The sequence below is a fragment of the Centropristis striata genome, chromosome 20 (genome assembly GCF_030273125.1).
Source record: "Centropristis striata isolate RG_2023a ecotype Rhode Island chromosome 20, C.striata_1.0, whole genome shotgun sequence".
Lineage (NCBI taxonomy): Eukaryota > Metazoa > Chordata > Actinopteri > Perciformes > Serranidae > Centropristis > Centropristis striata.
Window position 1 is genome coordinate 20,687,998 of NC_081536.1, and position 25,378 is coordinate 20,713,375.

The following is a 25,378-nucleotide window of genomic DNA, read 5'->3' on the forward strand; positions in this document are numbered from 1 at the left end:
GGAGTCAAACTATATAGCGTTTTAACACAAATGCTGGTGAATTAGCTGTGAGCTATCTTTGTCATGAATCAGACACTTCCATTTCCTCGCTGCTGTTTTATCTGAAAAAACTGGATGTTTCTGAGTAAGCGTTTTTTCATCAGAGTAAGCCAAATATCACCATCATCAACACACCCGGAACTGTACTTCCGTCCTTCAGAATAAAATAATGTACAGTGAAAATAAGGACACACTTTTAAAAGCTTCGTACGAGTGTTGCCCGATCATTCATACTGCTTTCTCTCACTTACTTACTTTCGTATTGTAATTAGACATGTAAATCTCCATGTACATAAATAAAATTTCACATGTAGATTGTTAAATATGTAACAATCAATTCTACTTACACTGGTGGTGGCAACAATCTTATTGGAAATGCCCACGAAACACTGGAGAAGTGTGACATTGCGGATGTGGGTGGATAGTACCCAATGGAGGCTGACTGGTAAAATAGTTATTATACATCTTTGCCAGCCAACACACTAAAAGAAACAATATTTAGCTCATTTTTTGTACCTAAAGTTACATTAATACTACTAACCATTGTTAAATCTGGATGAAATACAAGTTCTTAGGGTGGAAAAAAAAGCAGTAAGATGGAAGTGCCTTCTCCTGATGACTCTTCACATGGCAAGTAATGAGGTCAACGTTTGGACCGCTCACCTGCTGAGTCAGCAGGACTCCCTGCAGAGCAAGGAGGTGGGAGTAATTGGTGGTTACTCAACACAGACAACCAAAATGAGTCAATGATAAATTACTATAAGTGGAAGAGACTGTTGCAGCTTCCAGCCATCAGCAGCAATCACATCTGTAAATGAGGAAGAAATGATGATACACCATCTTGGATTTTACATTGGGTGAATTGACAGTTTGCATCTAAAGCGGTTGGAGATTTTCTGTCTTTTAAAATTGTATTTCTAATGTGTTAAGTGTTAGATAAAATGTAATTGGTAATGAATCAGAATGAAATGTAAGATAAAATAATGAGGAATAAGCCAAATTGTGAACTGAGATGACCAATGATGACAGATGACAATGACATTTTTTAAAAATAAAACCGTGAGAAGACATTAAAGATCCAACATTTATCAAGGTAACAAAGTACTTGCATGTGTTTTATTAAAATAATATGCAATTTTACATAATTTCGGATCCTTATTACCACATTTGTGTAACAATTGTGTCCAAAAAGTTGGAAAAGCTATTCTGGCACAGATAATATATGACACTCACCTGAAAAGATAAAACAAAACATCTGGGAAGTCATTAAGTACCTAAGCCTTAAAGTGGTAGGGAAACCATGTTTGTATCAGGAGTTGGTCGACCAAACTGGAGCTTCAAGGCAGGTGAATTCTTGCTACTCTGCATTTGCATGTATTCGTATGTATTCAATGTTTTGGCACGCAAAATACATAACTGAAAGTTGTCATCTTAAAGAATCATGTTCTCATAAGATACAATCTTTGGTTTCAGGCACTGCAGGCTCAGCCAGACACTGCCTAAAAGAAGATTAAATGCCCCGAACATCCAGAAATAACACAGTAACATAAGGCAGAAGAGTGGCTTTCTGCAGACACAGATGTGGACAGACTACTTTCGGTACATAAGTAATGACTTTGTAGGAAAAGTAATTATATGGCATTTTAAGGAGGAAAATCCTGCTCAGTGCCTTCAGTGTTTCTATAAAGAGAACAGTTGTATTCTTGTCCTCATGTCTCAAATTTATTTTAGACCATCAGAGGATACTTTTGATGAAAGCCAGGCAGGTTTTAATGTATTTCACAGATGTTTGAGTTGTAAGAAACCTCTTTGGTCTGAAGTAGATTATTCAAACAAGAGGAAGAATTTGTTCATCATTGACCAAAAATGTGCAAAAGGCAATTTTGTTGCATGGTTTTCAACTGAATTTTCTGCAACTGGGGTCATTTAGAAACAGTCACTGTATTTTTTAAATTATTTTATTTATTCATTATTTTAAATTATTAATGTCAGCCATCTGTTCAGTACATTAATGCACATATACCAGGTCACACATGCATGAATGTTGTGTTTTTGGCAGCAAACCTGTAATAAAACATCTAAACTACAGTTTAAACTGTACCATTTTAAAAGCACAGCACCTTTTAATCTTAATTCATTTTATTTAGTTATATAAAATTTAGTTTAAACAAATGTAGAACAGTCTTATTTTAAGTGACGACAACCAGTATGTCTTCAATAGAAATATGTTTAGGCGTTTACGACGACTGTGACGGTTTGATTCCCACACGAACACTAAAGATGGACCCCTATGCCATTAATTCTGATATTGTATGTAATAGTTCTCCCTGACTCATCCGTAGACTAAATGTCCCACAATCCTCCCACAATGGGTACTTCTCCTGAGTCGGCATTTCTCAAAAGTTTTTTACTCTCACTTTTTCTCATAATGCACCACTGAGTCTGTACAGTTGCAAGTCACTGAAATGAATACCCTATAGCAGGCTATTTTATAATCAAATTTGTGTTAATTTATTTCCTTTTTTTTAATTTTTTTTATAAAAGGTCACAGTTACATACTGGACAAATTAAGTTTCTTAATACTTTGGATTTTTTTTTTTTTTTTATCAGCCTCAGCTGTACTTTGCAAACCACATACATGCATTATTATATATTGGCATGTTAACAATGTTTAAGTTAGCATTTAGCTCAAAGCACCATTGTGATTGCAGCTAGCATGGTTGTAGCATGTTTTCATTGTTTAATTTGGACCTGCCAGTGATAGTTTTATTGTCAACTCTCACTGAGCTGCACAGTTTTCCTCTATTAACATGTGCACTCCACTGTACACTCCCTAATCTTCATTATTTCAATCATTATTTACTGTGTCCTTTTAAGGATGTGGTTGCAAAAGGGTGATGAGGCTGTGCAGGGTAGCTTCTGGCTGGTTTGTCTTTTACCAGAAACTGGCAAACACACTCTGCAGTGCAACAGTAACTGCACAACTGTCATATCCTGTTCACCATCAATATACAGTATGTATAATTAACTATAGACTGAACTACAGCAGCATCCGGGGCACATTTCTGTCACTGCCAGTATAACCACACTGAATATGCATGAGACGTCGGGTCAACGTCTCTACTTGTGTGCCTGTGTGTCTACGGGCATATGAGAGTGTGTGTGTTGTAAAAAAGAAAAAAAAAGCGTGGGAACTGCAGAAGAGGATGTGTGTATTTACAAAGTTGGCTCTGAGTTCCCATGATTTCCTCCGGATAGGAGACTGAGCTGGATGGGGCGTGAATTAACTTGTATCACAATAACCCCCAATGGTTAGCTGATTTACACAGAATTTAGGCGACAGAATCATGCCGGTATCTGTGATTCACACTTTTTATACATGATTTAAGCAGGGCTAAATGTTTATCCGTCTCATTACTTCTCTGTCAATATTTAAAGTCATCGGGCAAGATGACAAGTTCCTACATGTCACAGAATTTACTTATCAGGCCGAGGGTGCAGATACAAAGAAATAAAAAATGGCATATAATAGTCCAGTTGAGCCGAAGTGAACAGCCTGCAGTGATTTTAAATCTGTGTAGTTGGGCCCAGCCTGGTCGGGTTCAGAATGAGAATGAAAGATATATCTATCTGTAATGATTCACAGGTCATCATAGGTCACCAAACTTGAACTACATACCCCGAGGTTGTGAAAACCTGCACTTTCACTATCAACCTCATTTCCCGTTTTTAACTCTGACCGAGCTTTACTTTTGCCATCAAATGTGACCCTTACACTGCTGCTGCTCCTCTCTAAAAAAAATGACTTTTTTTGTTGTGCCTGGCAGGATTAAGGGGCAAAGTATATCAGTCTCAAAGTTCCATAATCACAACTTTTCCTCAGCTCAGATGAATCTTCCTGCACCCAGATGTGCGGTTACAAGGAATTTATATTATTGTCATGTTTGTGATAAGGACAGAACTGAAGTCAGGAAACTATTATACTTAGCTAGGTCTAAAGTAAAAAAACAAAAAATAAAAAGCCTTTAAACACTAATTAACAAGTTGTACATGCCAGTTAACAGTACATAAACATGGTGGTTAGGGGCATTAGGGGCAGTTAAGTATGTGGTAGAATTATTTCTTGGTGAACGGCTGGGAAAATTTATTGTGCGCAGCATCCTGAAGTCGTCTTTTTACAGTGAAGCTAAAAAGTGCCTTTACAAAAGCCATAACTGTAACTGAAACCTGTTATTTGTCAAGAAATAGTTTAAGCACAAAAACACAACTTATTGTTTTTCCATTTGGTATTAAAAATGAAGTTTATGTGTTAATTGGTGAGCTTTAAAGTTTTTTGGAGGCTTGGTTTTCTCCACAAGGCCAGACTAGCTCCCCCTGCCTCTAGAGGTGTAAAGACGGGGAAGTGAATCTGTTCTGGCTGTTCTCATTTACTGTATTTACAAGAACTACGATTTACAGATAACCTAGCAAATTATTATATATTAGGTGGTAACCTCTAGTGGCCGTTGTACTTAAAAGCAAAGGAGGAAGTCAGTATAAATGCGACAAAGTTTGTGAATTCAGGAGATTGAGGTTGCTGGATGGCTCAAAAACCCAGGACTTTCAGTTTTCAGTTTGTGTCCCCCATGAAACAAAAAGTCAACATTTATTTTCTACAATGCAAGTTAACTTCCATGAGGAGTATGATGTTTTAAGTCACCTATGTAACTCTGTACAAACATATTTTTGTAAACCTAACCAAGTCATTCCGAATTACAACATAAACCACGTTTGACAAAGTTAAGTAGACTGTTCACATATTCAAAACGGTGACTGTGACCAAAACAACCGCCATAAGGTATCATACGAATCATTGTAGTCAAGTCAAAGTTCATTTCTAGCATGTTTAAAACGACCTCAATTGACCAAAGTGCTGTACAAATATAAATATAGCAACAGATGATAAATACAGCAATAAATATGAACTAAGATAAACAATTATCCACATAAGCTACTGACCATACCAGACCAAGGTAATGCTGTAGCAACAAAACCCCTGAGTGTATTGAACTAAGCAAGGTTGTTTTATTGCTTATGAAGTCGATGTTTCACTCTAAATGTTACATTAGTAACAGTTACAGTCTCACTTTGATGCACAGACATGAGGTTGATCTTATGATTTCACTCTTGAAAAGACAGCAAACAGACGTTTCTCTAAAAATGAAGAACTGCCCTTCCCTGGATGGATAGAAGTTCAAAACCCCTCTCTGCCTTTGGGAATTCTGGGAAAACGCTGTTTATTTCTGAGTCGTTCTCATGACACACAGCAAGGTCAGTCCATGGGTCGACTTCTCAGGCTTTCTATCTCTCTCACACACACACACACACACACACACACACACACGAACAGTGTGAACAGTTTGAAGCTGAGAGAGGAGGAAGATTGCTGCTTGTGTGTCTCAGAAAGTTGGCCACTCATTAGTAGAGAGCTCAGTGGAGGAAGTGGTTTTATAGATGACTCAGCCAAGCCATGCCTTTCATTCTTTCTCTCTCCGGTCTCTCTCTCTCTCTCTCTGAACTCTCCTCCCTCTGTCATCTACTTTTCTTTCTACATTCTATTCATTCCTCTTTTCTATTCTTGCTCTTATTTTCTGCCTTTCTTTCAGTCCCTCAATCTCTGCCTCCCCTTCTTTTCTCTCTTCTCCTGAATCATCCCTGACCTTTTTGGAGGTATCTCAGTGTGAGTGTGTGTGTGTGTATCTATGTGTGTGAGTAGGACACTCAGCAATGTGTGTGGGAAGATAACTGGCTTCCTTCAGAGTGATTAAAACATTCCTTCTCTCTTCTTTTTCCTCTCCTCTCTCTCTCTCTCTTTGCCTTTCTTAGTTTGCAGTGAAGACTTTCTGATGAAGAGAAGGAAGGCTGACAAACTGGTGAGTGAAAACAAGCTGGACATCAGTTTTTTTTTTCAGCATTGGCTGGTATTTATCAATCCAAAGAGGAATGTAGTTCTAGGAAAGTCTCTTCTTTCCGTTTTAAAAATATCGACTGATAGAGGAGGATTGCAGCGTCATTCAAGATCAGCATTTCTGCTTTAAAATGTTTAGCTAAACTGAAATTAACAAATCCATATATCAAGTTGTTTATTTCTAAGAGCTGAAAGGCAGGAAGGATTCAAGTGAGGGAAAATAGTACAAACGTTTTCCGAACTTTGGATTCGACTCGTATGTGAGAGCTGCTGAATGTTACTTTGAGTTAAATTTATCTCTCTTAAGCCTTCAAAAGCAGTTGATCAATCCCCTTTTTTATAAATAGATCATAGTGAGGGGTTTTCCTTGATCAATAAATAGCGCATCATGCAAAGAGGTTCCTCCATCTGCAGTGATGGGCTAAAAATCTAGATAATCAGAGACTGTGAGAGCGAATGTGTTTGTTCTTTATTTGGCAGTCGGTCAGGTTGTGGCAGATATCGGCTATATTTGGCACTTGGCAAATACCCGGCTGCTCCTAACTTAGTCATGAAATCATGGTGTGACACACTGACCGCACCTGTGAATGGCTGAAGTGAAAGTGGCGGTGTTGAATATCCTGGTGATATTACAGCAGCTGTCTTCAGAGGGAACGAGATAATCAAAGAGGTCCAACTCTGGAGCACTTTTATCACATTGATCAATCTGTGTACAAGAATGAGTCTTTTAGTGACGTTTGTGGGAGTTTCACAACCTATACTGACGCACGGTATACAGCAGTATGTTGTGTATGTGTACATATGAGATCAAAAACACATACTGCACAAAAAGCTGAAAGGTCTTGAGTGGGCCAGCTATACGTGATGACTGGGTTCCTGTGCAGATTGTTTTTTGTAGATTTCTAGCCTGACATGTAGCGGTTTGCAGGTCAGTTTGTAAATGATCGCATGGAAGATGAGTCGTTTGTTTTCCTTGATCGCAAATTACAATTTGCTTTGTAGGTGGAGTAATACTTGCTGTGGAAAAAACTGTGGGCTGGGTATCGATACAAATAACCATTACCAAGAAGTATCAACACTTCTCCGATCAAGCGATTACAGCATTCAGTCCTTTCTGTACCCACGTGTAGACATTTTTTTACTATTTGTATGGTCAAGCCAATCACGCCAAGCATTCTTTCATTTCACGTGATGGGTGATTGGGTTACTACGGCAGCAACTACCGCTCATACAGGCTGGTGAAGAGTGACGAGTATCAAAGGAGTTCAAAAGTTAGTTCAAAACAATTGAAAGCATGGCTAACCTGCACATTCATTTGATTTAGTTTGTCAGGGGGACAAAGTGCAACGTTACAATGATTATTCATGGAGTAAAAAGATGCATGGCCCAGATTAAGCAATTAAACTAATTCTGTAGTCCCTAAAAACGAGTGCATACCACAAAATACAGTACACAATAAAATACAAATAACGCTCACATAATGAATAACACCCTACATAAAACACTACACGTTATGAAAGTTGTGATGGCATTTTACGTAGGCCTAACTGAATGTTTCCATTATCTTGGTGGGTATTGAATTAAGTAAATAAATAAATGGACCGCATCAGCTTGCAAAACCCATTTTGTACCCTCTGGCAGCCATATTGGAGGTCAGCTCCAATATGGCTGCCAGTGGGTACAAAATGGGCGGCTTCACCAAAAAGTCCTTTCGAAGTGGATAATTTGTCATATGATGTCCAGTAAGTAGTTTAGAGTCTTTGAAGCCCATAAAAATGTATTTGTTTTACATAACTTTTTTTAATGACTGTATGGAGTTTGTATAATTCTGAGTGAGACTTCTGCCTGCTAACAGTGGCTTTTTGCAACATTAGCCACCTTGCTAATTTAGCCCACTGACTACACAGCTGGCTCAACATCAGTTTTAAGATAAGTTGCATGACATGCTAAGCTTCTTTTTGCCTTGCATTATCTGTGTGGATATGACCGCTGGACCATCTGTGTTTGTCCTCGTGACTGTTCAGACGTTAGCTCTTCAGCTCAGCCTGACTGTTACATGACTCACCAGGAAATCAACTTCTACATGTTATTTTCCTCCAGTCTCTCACCTCTCCCGTGTCGTCTGTATGTAAACATTTGTAGCTCGCACAGTTATTGCCAAAATGTGAAATGACATCCTATCATGTCTTTCCGTTGACTGTAGGTGCAATAATAGAAAACTAAATATGTTAAAACATTATAATATTATGTTTGCACCATTCAAATCACTGGAGTTTGCTGGCTGCTCAAGAAGTAGAAATTACCAGATGAAAAACTGTAAATACGTGGTTTATATTATCAATATTAAGAATGAACTACTTTTTGTTGTATTAGGTCATTTGACTAAAAGTCCCAAATCAGAAAATAATCATTTTAAGACGCTGAATATACCATAAAACTGACAAACGGCACTGCAGACAGTGGATGCACATGCAGGCCGGTACAGACCACACTGGGGTTTTCTTCGTACGTAGATGCTTTCCAGATATGTCTGGTTAGGACACACGTACGCTGGCGGATGTTGAGGCGCAGCTCATGTTCTGCTCACTGCCAGAACCTCAGGAACATAAAGATGATTTTATGTCCTTCACAACCTTGTGGCTACGTGGATGTAGAAAGTATAATTTAGGCCCTCGGCGGAGCAGCTGAAAAAGTCACAAACGTGTTATTCTTGTCGGCAGCATTTCGTCAACTAAGATACAACAGAGATGTTCAGTCAGGCTAAAAATGTACCAAGGGCAAACTTTAGCATGTTTAGTTCAGGTAGTGACGGCCTAGTTTTGACTTTACATGTTGGTTTGTTATGAATTTTTGAATATTTTAAATTTCAATTTCATTACACCTGTGTCACATTTGACTTTTTTTGCTATCTGATGCGTTTTGTATGTTCTTAGCAGAGCCTTTTCTCCACTGGACAGTCATGATACATTTTGACCTTCATAAACGTCAGTGTTTATCAAACTGTGACCTCGGTCAGCAGAATACACACACACACACACACACACACACACACACACACACACAATATCTCTTTCACTCTTTCTCACTCTTTTATTCACTCCCCTTTCATTCTTCACACTCCTCATAATGGTCTCAAAGTGGTATCAGTTTCCATATATTGATAGAAGAAGGTTCACAAACACACACGCACATATCAAACACACTCACACCCACTTATGCCAGCCCTATTCCGTCAAGGCTCCCCCCGTTTACGGTAAATGTGTGTTTTTGTCATCTGTGGGCCTGGATCAAGTGATGCAGTTAGTTTTGGTATCATGTCCGCGGCCGTGCATCTCCACCACTGAGAGAGACCGAGAGCAGTGCAGCGTGGGTAGGCGTGGGAGGGCTGCGACAGAGATGACTCAGCGCTCTGTTGCCGGGTAGAGAAGCACCAAACACTCTCCTACCCACATACATTTTTAAAAATACTGTATCTGAGGTAGCTGTCAGTCATGTCCTAGCCCTGGATAAACACTAATTCAAACTGTACATGGATCATATTTGGATAACAGCCATGTTCCTTCTGTTGGAGAGAGACAAAACCAGGAAAGAAATGCAGGATTGTAGCTGTGGGACTAATGTTAAAGGGGTCCACTTCAGTTAATAGTTTGTTTGCTTTGTTAGCAAGCAAGCACTGTGAACGTTTGACTAGCTACTTCTGCAGAAAGGCATCCACCAGCAATCAAACCAAAACTGTTGGTAGGAAAACAGAGAACTGACCAGTAACTCTGGTTCGCTAAAAGCATGACAAAGTGCCCTTTAAGGTGGCTCGATGTGCAAGAAAACATGATCAAGTGCCTACTGTGGTGTCCTTCCAGTGGAGAAAATACCTACACAATGCATGATGCATCACAAACACCAGAGAGATATCTATCAGGTTAAATATCTGGGCCTATCTGCACGTCCTGAAGTGTGAAATTTGTTTTAACCAACAACGATGGCAGCAGTAACCCAAAGCCAATGAGGGATACTAGAACTCCTACAGTCATGGAAAACATTATTAGACCACCCTGTTTCTTCAATTTCTTATTAATTTTAACAAAAATAGCTCATAAGAGTTTAATTTAAGAGCTGATATCTATTTTCCATGGTTTTCTTGATAATGATTTTGGTTATTATCAAGAAAACCATGGAAATGGCTAGATATCAGCTCTTAAATTAAACTATTATCAGCTATTTTTGTTATCATTATATTTGTCCAAACAAATGAACCTTTAGTTGTTCCAGTCATTAAAATGAACAAGAAATTGAAGAAAAAGGGGTAGTCTAATCATTTTTTCCATGACTGTATATATGGACACGTATTACTTCTCACGTGTGTTTTGTTGACACTTGTTGGGGATTCCTACCCATGAATTGTCTTGTCATGTGTGTGACGCTCTGTCGCTGATGTCTTGTGTCCTGTCTAAACCTCAACAATTTCAAGACACATCATTAGAAGACAGAGCGGTGTAATGTGTGACCATAGTGTGTAGGTGCTATTAGTTCTCACATAAGCACTCCTGATGTGAGAATGTACTTTTAGTAATTAAGATATTTAGGATCAAACTGACATTTGGAGACTTTGATCACGTCATAATTATGATTTTGTTGGACGAGGAAGCTCTGAAGCAACCTGACGTGACGTACCAGATCATGTTTAATGGGAATATGACATTGTCTCATATGGATCGAAGGCCCTCAACTGAATAATCTCTAAATCTTATTTTGTCAGATTTCGTGAAATCAGTGAATATTGTTGTCCAAAGATTTTACCTATCCTATTGTGAGAAAACTGGTGGTTTATACCCCTACAGGACATTTTTACCTCTCTGTAGTAAAAAAAATTAAAAATAAACCCCACTTTTTAAACATTAACAATACTCAATTGAAAGGTCTACTTCTACAGTTGAAAACAAGGGCTCAAATTAATCACCACTAAGCAGAAACATGAAGGTTTTAAAGAGGTTTCACATGGCTGAGTCTAATATTTCACACACAAGAACCGTGAGATGGATGACATTGCAAGAACTTGTAGTCATTGATTTATTTTTCTAGCCGCGCTTGAGAGGAATCTATTTATATATAAATGTTTGAAGATTTGGCTTCTGCAGCAGATAAGAGCAGCTGCAGAAGAAGTGAGAATTTGCTATGTGTCATCCAGAAGATTAAAGCAGAAACGAGAGATTAGAAAATGACTTTGCACCACCGCTCCCTAGGGCTACACAGCCATCGACTCCGCTCTTTCACTCTGAGAATAGACTCTATTTTACATTTTTATGATAACACTCCACCTGAAGTGTTGCACACAAATTAATGCATATGCAAATTATTGCACACATTAACACTCAGTCTCAAGGGAATGAACCATAAGTACAATAAGAGACCACAAATATTGAGCCTGACTTAAAAATGAACTTTCCTTCCTTTCATTAAAAGTGCATGTATGGATTGACCAAACAGTCACGCCGCAATGTCCATTTAATGGCTGTTTTGGGTCTTTTGATGGTAATTCACAGTCTTTCCTTTAGTGCTTTAGCTGTTTTTCCAGTTGTCAGATATTAAAAATTAAAGTTTTCTTTGTGCTTTTTAGAGGGGGGAATCACCAGAGGCCCCACAATACGATTGTATCCCCATACTTGAGTCATAATACGATATTATCGTGATTTTAAGCATTTTGCGATATGGTTTGTATTGTGATACAATATATTGCGATTTACCTGTTTAACTGCATTTTGTTTCAACAAAATTAAATTCAATCAAGAATTATTTTGTCAAATAAGAGAAAATTCTCGGCCTATTCAACTCACTTCAGTGTCTATTTCTCCACAATGAGAGTCAAACCCACAGATTGACCAACAAAGTGTTCAGTCAAACTGAACTTAACTGATATCAAACATGTATGGACGACAAGGACTGCAGCATTTTCTCAAACTTTCCTCAGCTTTAAGCTTCACTGCTCTGTATAGCTTTGATACGGCTGTGTCCGTGAAATAAGGTGGCAATGAGTCACATACCTGGGTTCTAGTGTCTTGAGCATGTAGCTTAAACCCTTGTAACTTTGCAGCTTTATTTTGACAACTCTCGATACGATATCCTGACGCACACTGACATTCCTGTAGATTAATCAGATCTTTTAGTTTCATATAGTATCTCCAATGTATTACTAAAAGTGAGCCCACTACGGCCTCCGGAACAAAAACAGCAAAAATACTGACGCTAAATAAAAGTTAAATATCAATACTTGCCGGCCATGAATCGCTATAATATTGCCACGCAAAATATCGCGATACTATGCTGTATCGATTTTTTCCCCCACCTCTAGTACTTTTAAAGACTTCTCTTTCATACTTGGTTAATAGTTCTGATTGAAAGTTTGTTCCTGACCTTGGAAAAGACGGCACTATTTGACTATAATTTAAAGTATCTGTACACTAAATATTTTTTAATTACTTTTTAATTCTCTACAACAGCTGTTAAAAAGCTGTCTCGACTTGTGTTTACCTAACTTTTGCAATAACTAACTGGTCAAGAATTAACTTTCGATCTTTGCATTTATGAAATTATGAATCATTATGAATTTATGAAAAAAAACAACCCTTGAATGAATGAATGATTGAATGAATTGTGAATCTTTTAGGTCCTTCTCCTGAACATTGAACCTCATGCAGCAACATTAAGTTAGAATTCTGTAAGATACTAGCCTGGGTATACCCATACTGCCTTGTGCGCTCGATTTCATTTCGAACTGTGAGAGGGTCTGGTGTCCATGGCCGATTCTTAGCCCTGTTTTAGGGATCCAATCACAGAACGGGGAGGGACGGCATGACGATAACGTGTACTATTCGACAGACGGACGCTTGTAGTTTTGTAGTTTTCTTACGGATCCAACATGGCTGCAGCAGACACAAAGCTCTCTTTGGATCTAGCTGTAGACAGCATTTTAAATAGTTTAGAGCCAAAGTTTATTTTAAAAGAAGAACAACGTTTGACTTTACACTCCTGTTTCACCACCAAAAAGGATTTTTTAGTCTTGCTTCCGACAGGATTTGGCAAAAGCTTAATTTACCAACTAGCCCCACTACCGCTCACTGCTGTAACGCAGGTGATCTCGCTACGAGCCGGGGGACAGCAGAGCCGCCCAGAGACCCGCAGCAGCTCGTCTATTGCCCATAAAATCAGTGGATGTGTGTGGCTGAATGACATGAGGGGGAAATAAGGCATAAAAATAAATAATCTTGCAGAAAGCGAGAACTGGAGAAGCAAAGCGGCAAGCAACACTCTCTCACAGACACACACACAACAAACATCCATTTCTGTAGCTCGGTGAGCAGCCAGAGCCAGAACATGCTGCAGAAAAACGTTGCGGAAGCAGAATTGAGCATTTTAGTCCCAAAATAGAGATGGGCTAGTCTGGCTATGTAAACATCAATTTCTGTCGCTCTATATACGTCATCTGGTATAACTGATACGATTGGCTAAGAGCAACCTACAGACGCTTATGATAGATTCTGATACATTCTAAGCGCCCAATAAACGGCTCTGGAGGATCGTAAACCACACTTCCTCTACGGAGAAATGAATGGCTGGTAACCAGACTATATCTCATTTGTGATATAGTCTGGCGTTAGCCAGGCTAGTAAGATACACGTTCGTGCGTTCATACGTCTTGATTTTCTGTTCAAATATATATAAAGGAAGTCAAATTCAGGTGCAGCAAACATTCATAACCATGCCAATCTGCTGTTAACCAGGTGTGCTGAGTGATTAACCGAACCATAATTAGCAAAGGTAATGCCCATAAACACTATTTAAGGACAGGTGTTGTGCCGTGTGCAAATACTCTGGCACAGGCAAAAAAAAAATGGTGAGATGCCACAAAAAAATAGGCTGTAATTTCTTGTACAGTACTTTGATTTACTGTTATACAAACTAAAAGTAACCATGTGATTTTCCAGAGCATCACATGGCGTTCCAAGATAATAGAAACCTGGATAAAAGATATAATCAACTCGTATATAAATAAAATCTACATTTTATTATATATTCATGTATTTTTTTATGTTCCCTAAATTAAAAACTTGTGTTTTCTTGTGTTAAACAGTTTGCGGCGTCCGTGATCAACAGGTTTTTTTTTCTCATTTTAATCATAGTTCTCCTAAACACTGGCCGATTCCAGAAATCAACTGCAACAAATCAACGTCAGTGCTGAAACTACCAGTGTTATTAAGTGTAATTGTCTCTGAAAAGACCCAAGGCGGTAGTAAAAAACAATGTGAAATCTGAGTGTTTTTTAAGTCAACTTCACTTGAAATGATCAAAGTTGGGCGTATTTTTACCCTGCGAGCGCTTTACAGTAAATGCTGATCACAAAAACAGACAAAAACAAGCTGCAATAAAAAGAAGAAAACAACAAAACGGAGAACAAAGTAAAAAGGGCCAGAATGACTTTCATGTGCATGTTTGCATGTGTGTAAGCTCAGTGCAGGTCTGAATCAAACTGGTTTTGATTTGTCTAAACGTGAAACTGTGACATTGTCCTTAAAATGCCTTCTCACTGTAGAAATCCATGAGTCAGTGATGTATAGTTTCTCAACCAGGGCGTTGAGGACCCACATGTAGGACATTTGTTAAACTGTTGTGATGTTCTAACCCAATTAAAATTGGGTTAATATAGAAAATAAATTCTTATAATTAGATATGAGCTCCCTTGTGGTCTTAAATATAGAATACAAAAAATTTAAATCATATAAAACTTTAACTCAGGATTTAAATGTGGCAGAAAAGGGCAAGCAGCTTTGAGTTAATCTGTCAGTGTGTGCGTACGTTATTGCTTTGTGAGTCTTGCAGGTTGAAAGCTGTTGATTTGTGTCCCTAAATGACGATAAATCTCTCATAACATAAGAGTGTGTGTGTGTGTTCTCATGAGTCAGATGTCAGGTTTGAAATCAATAAATGTCAAAGCTGAATATCCTGTCAAGGTGAAAACAGTAGTAGGTCACTAGTTTGTGGGTGTATGTGGGTGTGTGTGTGTTCTGTTGCACCTTTACTCATCATGATTTACGCTGTGAGATACAGTAAATGACTCAGAACGCCACAAACATCACTCTGCTCATTACTCAGGAGTTGTAAGACAAGTCACAAATGACAAATAAGTTTTCAGAAGCTCATATTCTCTGGGTGGATGTCTCATTTATCGGCTAAAACCTCTCTCTTCTTCTTTTCTGACTCTTAACTCCCGTAGAAAAATGACTAATGTCCTCCTGTAAGAGGTTCCTGATTCTGCTTCATGAAATATGGAGGTTACGGAGTTCAACTCGTCTTTTAAAATAGCCCGTCTGTTTACTGCCTCACTAAGAGCCTGAACAGTGACTTAAAACAGGACGCCATCTTTTGAGAGGACTGTCAGCCTCTAGTGGCCTCTGATGAATTTAGCAATTAAGTCATGTTTTTTTCCTACTCTTTTGAAAGTTATTACAAACTTAAGACTTCTGTTGTGTCTCATTTTTATTCATTATTTAATTGTATTCATTCATAAAGATCAACTTATTGATGGCACACAGTAGCAGCAAGATGATCATCATGAACTGATACATGGAGACTTTATACTGTAACCTATATTATGAGAAACATTTTTTTTTTTTTAAATAATGAAGCATTAAAAAGGCTAAGATACAGGATACTGAAAACTTCAGCTACAAGGATAAGTTGATTTCTGGATCACCCAATTGACTGAAAATTAATCAGATATTTTGATACTCATTTTAGTGAAAAGTTTCCAGGCCTTTCAACTATGATGCTTCCATTCTTTTATTTCTCATATATTAAAGCACACTCATTATCTTTGGGTTCTGGACTATTGGAAGAATAAATCATTCACATTAAATAAATTTCTTAAGGCTGTGGAGAAGTTATAACAGGCATTTTTAAGCTAATGTTGGCATTTCATAGCCTTAACAATTAATTGATAGATACATAAAATTATCGGCAGTTTCAGCACTAAATTATAGTGAAATATCACACAAAGAGACAAGAATGCCCCAATAAAACTGGGAGCACCTTGTGGCTGCATCTTAAAACACAGTTACTGCACATTTAGCAGCATAACCAAAGTGTTTAAATATTAAGGACCAAGACCCAGTTATCCTTAAAGGAAAATGATGGGGGATATACCACAGACCAAGTGGACCACACCGAACACATTTCTGATGTTTTTTTTAAATGCTACCCCTTAATGTTAAAGATCTGTGATGTGACATATATGTTACATTGGGTGTTTATGGTATTTATGTTTAAAATATTTCTTATTATGAAATGAATTAACTAGACACATTTTCTGTTTACAGAAACACAAATTTGCCTTTTTCTTTGCATCTCCACAAAATACGGTATATCAAAATCGTGACATTAATAATTCTGTTTAACAACAAATTATTTTTCAGATTTGTTTTTAATAACAAAATAATAATAAATCAATAATTAATAAAAACAAATAACCATTTGCCTTTTTGTTTGCATCTCCATAACATATATCATAATTGTGACTTTAATAGTGCTGTTTAACAACAAATTCCATTTCAGATTTGTTTTTGCGTAGCAAAATAATAATAAATCCATAATAAATAAATATAAATAACACTGCCTCATTGGACGGCTTCTCAACAAGCTACTGTAGCTGTAGAACACTAAACAGACTTATGTACTTGAGAAAACATACATGATGCTAAAAAACAAAACATGCGGAAGGGAGACAAAACTTCTTTATAATCAGCACCACGTTTGAATGATTTTTTTCAGTTCTTTCAGTTGATCTGTTAAGCATCTTCGGCAGTTTAGCCTAGGCCAAAAGGTAAGATTTGAAGTAACTTTTTTTCCTCAGTGAAGCAAAGACGCACATCATATTGTTCACAGAGGGTTGTTGTTGCATTGATTTTGCAGAATTTGCAGCTGCCACGCTTGTCACAGGCCAGAATGCAACCTGGTCGGTGCGAACAACATCTGAAACTCCGACATAAACTCTCTTGGGCATTGGTGGAGGCCTCTTTGTGTCTGCCAAAGGATGAGGCTAGTGGCAACCTCTGCCTGGAAGCTCTTTGTTTCATTGGCTTTGGGACACTAGGTAGTTTATATTCAAAGTGGTAGATCAACCATGCATTAACAAGGCCTAACATGATGGTTTGCCAGAACAGGTAGAGGTACCACCTCCATGACCTCATGTGGTACTTGGACTTTGTAACACATGCATCAAGGAGGTTTACCCCACCCATGAAAGTGTTGTACTACTTCAAAATGTGTGGCCTGTTGACCTCCACTAATGCCTTGTCTGATTTGCTCCAGCGTTGAGCTTTGTCCTGAGGCTCAACTGCACAGTAGGAGGAGATCAGGCTAGTAGATAGGATTATTTTTTGTTTATATTTGGTCAAATGTACTTTAAATTATTTTGAATTAAATTTATGCTCTACTTCAATTTAAACAGTGAAAATAATTATGTGGCCTGTTACCATTTTTGTTATTGTGACAAATATGTCACATCAAGTTTTCCATGAGGATTTTAGGTTAAGAGCCCGATGTGACATATACGTCACAGCGATTTTTTTTGTATCTTGTTTTATATTCATTTGTTCAGGAAATATGGTCAAACAGGTTAAATGCAATACAGGACACCCTACGAAAATAACGAATTAGCATTGTTAATGGGTTTAAATTTAGCCTCGTAACAAAAAATAAGCTTTTTGAAATTAGCTACTTTGTCACATTTCTTGTAGGTCTTTTAATGCAAGTCGTTGTTACAGTACAGTCATGCACATGGTCCCAGCTGGCAGTGTGATAGTTATGGAGGTGGTTGAATAGTCTGACAGCAGCAGGGACAAAATATAACCTGTATGTAACAAAGTAATACTCCTATTATCACTTAATATTAGCATTTAGCTCGCAACAGTTTATGACATTACGGCAGGAATCCACAGTGGTGTCACTCAATGTATTCTTACTTGTTACAACAAAAACGAGTGCTGCTGCTGAGTCTAACTTTCATTTCACTGTTTCTTGTAAATCCCTTCAGTAAACCTCATTTGGTACCAAAAAACACTTTTTTTTTTTTACAGCCTCCAACATTTTTGCCATCCTCTGCCTCTCAATTCTAACCACACAGTTTCAGCTTCATGTCAGTGATACTGGGTCTAACTGTGAGGTGACTGTTTCGACTCTTTAAAACAGAGTGGTGAGGGCGTCCCGGTGGCTCACACTGGTAGAGCGCTTGCCATGTAGGCTGAGTCCTTGCTGCGGCGGAGCCGGGTTCGAATCCGGCCTGAGCTCCCTGTGCCGCATGTCTTCCCCTCTATCACCCCCTTTCTGTCTATCACCATCAATAAAGCAAAGAAAATGCCAAAAAAAAAATAAAATCTTTAAAACACAGTGGTGAGAGGGTGCATAAAGCGAGATCGCCCGAAACTGGCAGCTGAGAAATCGGCTGCTAGGGCAATTACACTCCATCAATGTAATGTAACGTCAACTTAAATAAGTTGTTTTTGCCACTGACAGGCTCAGATTGATATAAGTGTCTTCATTGTGGAAAGGACCCTACAGAGAAATAAAATAGTTTTCTTTACCTTTCACTCAATCTTCTCTGTTTGTAACTGTGTCCAAGTCTCTCAAGGAGAAGTCTTGTTCTGTAATCTGAATATCGGGCTGCAACAAGACCCATTTCTAATAACAGAAATTTTCTTCTGTGTACAGACGGTCACAGCGTCCACAGTAACATCACCAGTCTCCTGAGCTTTCAGCCCTGCAGCAGCTGCTTCATCTTCCTCTGTTGTAGGAGCTCTTCATCCGTTTACTCTGGCGTCGAACTCAAAGACCTCATTCCCCACCAAACAAGAAAACCTTTTTGATAACAGCTTTGCTTTCTGTAAATCAACACTCCTCTCTCCAGCTCTCTCTCACATTTCCACCTTTGTCTTCTGGCAACAAGTCAATTCTCACAAGCTATCGGAACAAGACTTCTCTCTTTCTCTGTAGGGTAGGGTCCTTTCTACAGTGGCTTGCAAAAGTATTCATACCCTTTGGATGTTTCACCCTTTTGTTGCTTTTACACATTAAATCATGGTCAATATAATTTGGCCTTTTTTTAAAAGAATTTGCAAAAAAACCCTCTTTAATATCAAAGTGAAAACAGATTTTTACAAAATAGTATCAATAATTAAAAATCTACAGGGTAAAATAAATGATTGCATAAGTATTCATACCCTTTAAAGTAACTGAACTAATTCAACAAAGTTCCAGTTAGTTGATGCAGCAGTGTCTCAGTGAAATGGAGATCACTTGAGTACAGTTGATGTGTGTCAAGTGATCGTTGTATAAAAAAAACATGTGTCTGGGAGGTCCAGTTTCTGGTTCATCACTATTCCTGCTACAATTGTATCATGCAGACAAAAGAACACTCCTAGTAACTCAGAGAAAAGATCATTGAACAGTAGAAGTCAGGAGATGGCTACAAAAAAAACCCATCATTAAACCATCATTAAGAAATGGAAGCAGTATGGCACTTGTTTAAATCTGCCTAGAGCTGGCCGTCCTCACAATCTCAGTGACCAAACAAGAAGAAGACTGGAGAGGTTGGTCACTAAGACACCTAGGACCACTCTGCAGGACTTATAAGCTTCGGTGGCTCAGATAGGAGAGACTGTACATACAACTGTTGCCTGGTTCTTCACCAGTCGGAGCTGTATGGGAGAGAAAAAAAGCTCATCAAATCTCGCCTGGAATTCGCCCAAATGCATGTGGGAGACTCCAGGGTCAGCTGGAAGAAGGTTCTACGGTCTGATGAGACAAAAACTCAGCAGCAGGCCCTGGAAGGCTGCAGGACCAGTCTTCTTCTTGTTTGGTCACTGAGATTGTGAGGACGGCCAGCTCTAGGCAGATTTAAACAAGGTCCATACTGCTTCCATTTCTTAATGATGGTTTAACTGAACTCTGTGGGATGTCCAGTGAGTTAAAAAAAATTTTGTAGCCATCTCTTGACTTCTACTGTTCAATGATCTTTTCTCTGAGTTACTAGAAGTGTTCTTTTGTCTTCATGTTGCAATTGTAGCAGGAATAGTGGTGAACCAGAGACTGGACCTCCCTAATGTTTTTTTTTTATACTACGATCACTTGACACACATCAACTGCACTCAGGTGATCTCCATTTCACTAACTGTGACACTGCTCCATCAACTACCTGGAACTTTGTTGAATTAGTTCAGTTACCTTAAAAGGTATGAATACTTATGCAGTCATTTATTTTAATTTATAGATTGTAGTATAGAATTGATACTATTTTGTGAAAATCTTTTTTCACTTTGATATTAAAGCAGGTTTTTTTGCAAATTCTTTTTAAAAAGGCCAAATTATATCGACCATGATTTCATGTGTAAAAGCAACAAAAGGGTGAAACATCCAAAGGGTATGAATACTTTTGCAAGCCACTGTATATTGTGTTGGACCCTTACTATAACAATCTGAGCCTGTCTGTGGCAAAAACAAGCACTTTTAATGCTCAAATATACTTGCTTTGGGACCATTTGTATGTGTACACATCTGGCTGCAGCGTGAATGTAAATGTTCACATCGAAGTAGAGCTTCAGAATGCATGGTATAAACACACGTGGTGACACTCAAGGGAATTGATTTAATGTTAATTCTCTGATCAAGGCGGCATAGATGGTACGTAATCAATTAATCACTCTCCAAATTTTTCAAAACCACCTGCCATTGTTGTAGCAGCCACAGACCTAATGCCTCTCTGGTGTATCCGATCACATCCCGTGTCATCCCCATACAACTCTACACTGCCCCCAGCAGTTATTTACATATTGTGTCTCGCAGGCACGTAGCGTTAATTTCTGAGGTTGTGCACAACCAATGCTGCAAACCACCACAGGATACACAAAGCTGAAATCATGTGTACGCGTAGTTGAAATCAAATATATTTGAGCCTTTAGTGGACATACATTGATGGTGTGCAGTCGCCCTTGCAGCCCATTTTCATAAATTGTCTCCGTTAGTCACTTACACACAAGAACATAGAATACCTGAATCCAGGTTGAAAATACTATGTTTTCCTTTTAGTAACAATAAAATAGTCAAAATATTCTCCTTTTTATAAGTAAAAGTTTTGGATTCAAAATCCAACTTAAGGAAAAGTATTATGGACAAAATTAATCAAAATATCTGTACTATGAAAGTCCTCTGAAACTGATATATTGTGATATATTACATTACTTATGCATCAATTTGTAACTTGCATTTAACTGTTAGCCGGTCGAGGTGGAGCTTACTTTTTTTATATACATCCTTGGAGGAAAGAAAATCCTTGTATATAAACCATTAACTGTAAATGTATCATAAGTACCAAAAGTCAAAGTAGTGCTTAGTGTGCAAAAATAGTTCTTTTCAGTGTGGTTACACTAATTAAGAATTTATTATAGGGACATCATATACTGTTGAAACTCTAACAGTGCCTCATCTTTTATCTGCCATGGAGGTTGTAGCCCTAATAAAGACGGTAAACTTGTGCTTTCCAGGAAACATTGGCGTGTTTGACTGTTTCCACTTGATCACATCATCAATAAGTCATCATATCTGGAGTGTTTACCTGGTTACTTAGGTGGGAGTGGAACTCATTGTATGGGTGTTTAAGAAACTGAAACCAGGCCAGGAGGCTAACAGTAATGTGAAGTCATGATACTCGGTAAAGGTCAGTGTGTGTGTGTGTGACTTTCAGAAAGACAGAGGCAGAAGGAGAGTGGTGCAGTTGGCTGTGCTCTCCACTAGAGGGCGCCTCCTCCCCGCAGTGAGCAGCCTCCTCCCTGCACCACTATTTTTCTCTGCTACAATCCTTCAACTTTACCTGCGTCTGAATTCCCTTCAGTCCACTTTAAACCGTGTTTTCGACGCTTTTTCTGTAAAATTTCGATCCAGCATGAAAATAACCACAACCAGTTACTGTTTGATATCATTATCACAGAGTCTGTGTCACAGTATGTAGCCATATTTTATTTTCAGACGACCATTTTATAAGAAAATGACACGTTTTCCCCACAGAATAATTACAATATATATTACAAATAACATGTATTTAGGTTCTGATGGTGAAGCTGTGTCGCTTAGTGTTAATGTAAAGTATTTTATTATTGCATAATGGTGTTTGTTCTTTTTCTTGCATAGCCTAGGCAATTACTAATATTCCTACAAACTCAATCACGGTGTTTTTTTAAACTAAAAATACAAGCATGCTCTTCTATTCATTGTTCGGTTTTATTTAATAAGTCACACAATATAGATTTTGGTATTATAAAATACTATTTTTGTTTTACAGCAGACCTCGTGTGTCCTGCTTCGTGTTGCCGTAACATTGATGAGAAAATGCGTCATTTTCTTACTTTGTCACGTTTCTCAGCAGGATTTTAAGACATCCACATCTCACATGTGATTTTTTATCAAACGAAAAAATACACAATAGTTTTCCAACATGGCTTTATGAATTAGTATTTGACCTACATGTCACATCCATCCCTTTCAGAGCAATAAACAACCAACAATAACTAAACCTAAAATGCCTTTTGTGCAGTTTGTTTATGATCATATTATGATATTCAGCGTGCTGTTGATGGGAAGGAAAGGGGGGGATATTTTTAAACAAATTAGAATATTTGTGATTTGCAACAAACGTGTTTAATATGCTACAGAGGCACGACTTCGCTAGAAATCCTGCTATAAACGTAGCTGACGTCGCCACTTTAGATGAGTTTTTATAAAAATCAGAAGCAGAAAATTGATCTGTTTTTCATATTTAATAGCAGCATAAAGAAGCCTATCTTCAACCCCAACATTAAAAAATAACCGTGGACACTTTTTAAAACGTAAATAAAAGCAGAATGCCTCAAACTCAAGAGTTCAGTGTGTGTGTAAATCCCCTCCAAAACTACATTTTCATCAATTTGAGGATTTAATATATTGTCTTTGTACTATATTGGGTGTAGGTCGAGAATGATTGCATTGTTTTTATTTCTGTAGCCTACTTCACAGCGTCCCACTCGTTTTGAATCGGGCTTGCAGCTGCATTTATTATTCTGCCGCGTCTGGAAAGCAATATAAAATCATCTGCAGCTGTAGAAAACAGTCTAATACGTATTATTATTTAGTATGATGTATAATTAGACCATAAGTGAGTGTAATTTCCGAATGAATGTGCTTCTGCTGATCAGCTGATCGTATTTGGATCCAGTTTAAATTGAGACATAATGGCCTGTAAAACATGTCCGCAGAGCTAAAAAGAAGGAAAAATAGAATGATGTTAAATAAAGTCCAAATTGACAAGTCTTTAACTTTTTTAGCGTCTTAAATCTAGTTTGATCATCTTCGACGCTTCATGTGCGACTCTGCGGGGATTTGCGGCGACTCTTTGCTCTTTAATGCGTTTATTTTGCGGTATTTATCTATTTTTTATTCTTATTATGACTCCATACCGTCGTTACTTTATTTATTATGCATCTCGTCACAGCAGCATGTTATTTAAATGAGAGATATAGGCTAAAGAATAAAGGTCGGCAGAAGTTTGCTTTATTCATCTATTAAATCAGGCTTTATCCCAAACCAGAGGAACTCCATGCGGATAATTTAACGCTGCGTGTTTATTAGATAAAATGCGTCATAATTAAATCTGGAATTAAGAGATTTTGATCCTTAAATAACGGTTTAGTTCTTTCCAACAATCTTAATGATTAAAGTAAAACCACAAAATATCACGATGTAATTTGCCTTGTTAAACATGTGAGTTTGTGGATGTTGTTGACAGGTAGTTTATCTCTCTGTAAACATCAAAACAACAAGAAGCCATAATCTAAATGTCACAGGCCAATAAACTTCCTGTGTGAGTTTTGACATTTTGGGCTTGTTTTTTTTCCTGCTCATCGTTTCCAACCCAGGGGAGGAAATTCAGTCAAGTCACACAAGCAGGAATTAATAAAGAAATATAGATGGGGTTTTAATATATATAAACAAAAAACCCATTTGAAGTTGTTAAGTGATGTATGGTGTTTGATTTTTGTGTTTATTTTTAAATAAGTCATTGAAAAAGAGTGAGAATTGTCTCCTAGCACGTTTATTTAATAGAATTAATGTTTAATAATGTATCTATTTTCCTGTTTGATTAAAGAATATGTGTTTAACTTTTGGCTAAAATAGTAGATAAGAAAGAATACCAGAAACTAACTAAATGCCTCATCTTCAATATGTGGAAAACATGTCAGTAAAATCCAGAAACGGATGTAAACATGTTTAAACAAACAGCCAGTTGTGAAATCAACTTCAGCATTTTGAATTTCATTTTCTTTGAACTTTGAATATATAAAGTTTCACATCTTAATTCTTGTGTGAGTGTGTTTGTGTGTTTCTGAGTCACCTGCGGTTGTGAGGAAGATAGTATTCACCCCACTAGTGTCTCTCACTTTAAGTCAGCGTAAAATGGATATTAGAAATGTTAAAGGTCGCCTGGCAGCTCGCTGCAGGCTGCACACATTTAACACAGGAGGAATGTGTTTATTTTTATGCCATGTTGCAGCCGTGAGCTAAGAGCTGCTTAGTCAACAAGACTATACACACATATATATAACCTGTGTAGTGGAACATAATGTTGGATGTTTCTGTTATTTAGCAAACTGTCATTGATTTAAATGGGTCGGACAAAATAATAGAAACGCCTACGCAAACTGCAGCCTCGACAAACAGTTGAATCAACACCTCTCCAAAAGGGTTTCAACAAAAACTCAAAAACACAACGTTCATCATAGCAGAATTTATTGCAGGAGTTTTAGTTAGGTGTACTTATAACAACTTTATTTATTTATATAGCACCATAAAACAGTTTATAAAGTGCTTTGACAGACAAAGCCAAGAAAAAGAAGGCAATGAAAAAACGGAAAAACTAAACTGTGCAGCTGAAGAAAAGCAAGACAGAATTAAGGTAAATTTATAGAAAAAGAAGAAAAGTCAAAAGTACAGTGGAGAGAATTAAAAAATATATAATACTTACTGTGTATTGGCTGTGTACTTTCAGCATATTTTAAGACATTTAAAAGTACTCAGAAATCAAATCTTTGAATCTGTTGTGTACAGTATTATTTTACGTATCAGAATCATACCTGAAGGACACAACATGTGTTTAAGTTTCCACATCACACTTGTGTAAGTATAAATGCAACAGGATTGGCTTCAAAAATAAATCCAAATTATTCTTGTATGTTCAAGTCTTAAACTCTGATTTGAGGTGAAACCATAGAGGAAATGCATTTTTAAAACACTCTTCAAGTGTTGAACTCTACAGATACATCATCC

General features: G+C 37.6%; 1 long non-coding RNA gene across 5 annotated transcripts in view; it reads left to right on the forward strand.

The window, feature by feature from the left end:
* LOC131993356 (uncharacterized) overlaps nt 1–25,378 on the forward strand; it is an 83,157-nt gene that overhangs the window by 15,089 nt on the left and 42,690 nt on the right. The window contains exons 3-4 of one of the 5 annotated variants that reach the window (XR_009396307.1): nt 5,905–5,951; nt 18,740–18,911. The exons of 1 other annotated variant lie outside the window; for it this stretch is intronic. This is a non-coding gene — a long non-coding RNA (uncharacterized LOC131993356). Of the gene's footprint in view, nt 1–1,512; nt 1,978–5,904; nt 5,952–18,739; nt 18,912–21,767; nt 24,411–25,378 lie in introns of those variants that run through there. 3 more of the 5 variants (XR_009396309.1, XR_009396306.1, XR_009396310.1) reach the window with 3 other exon arrangements.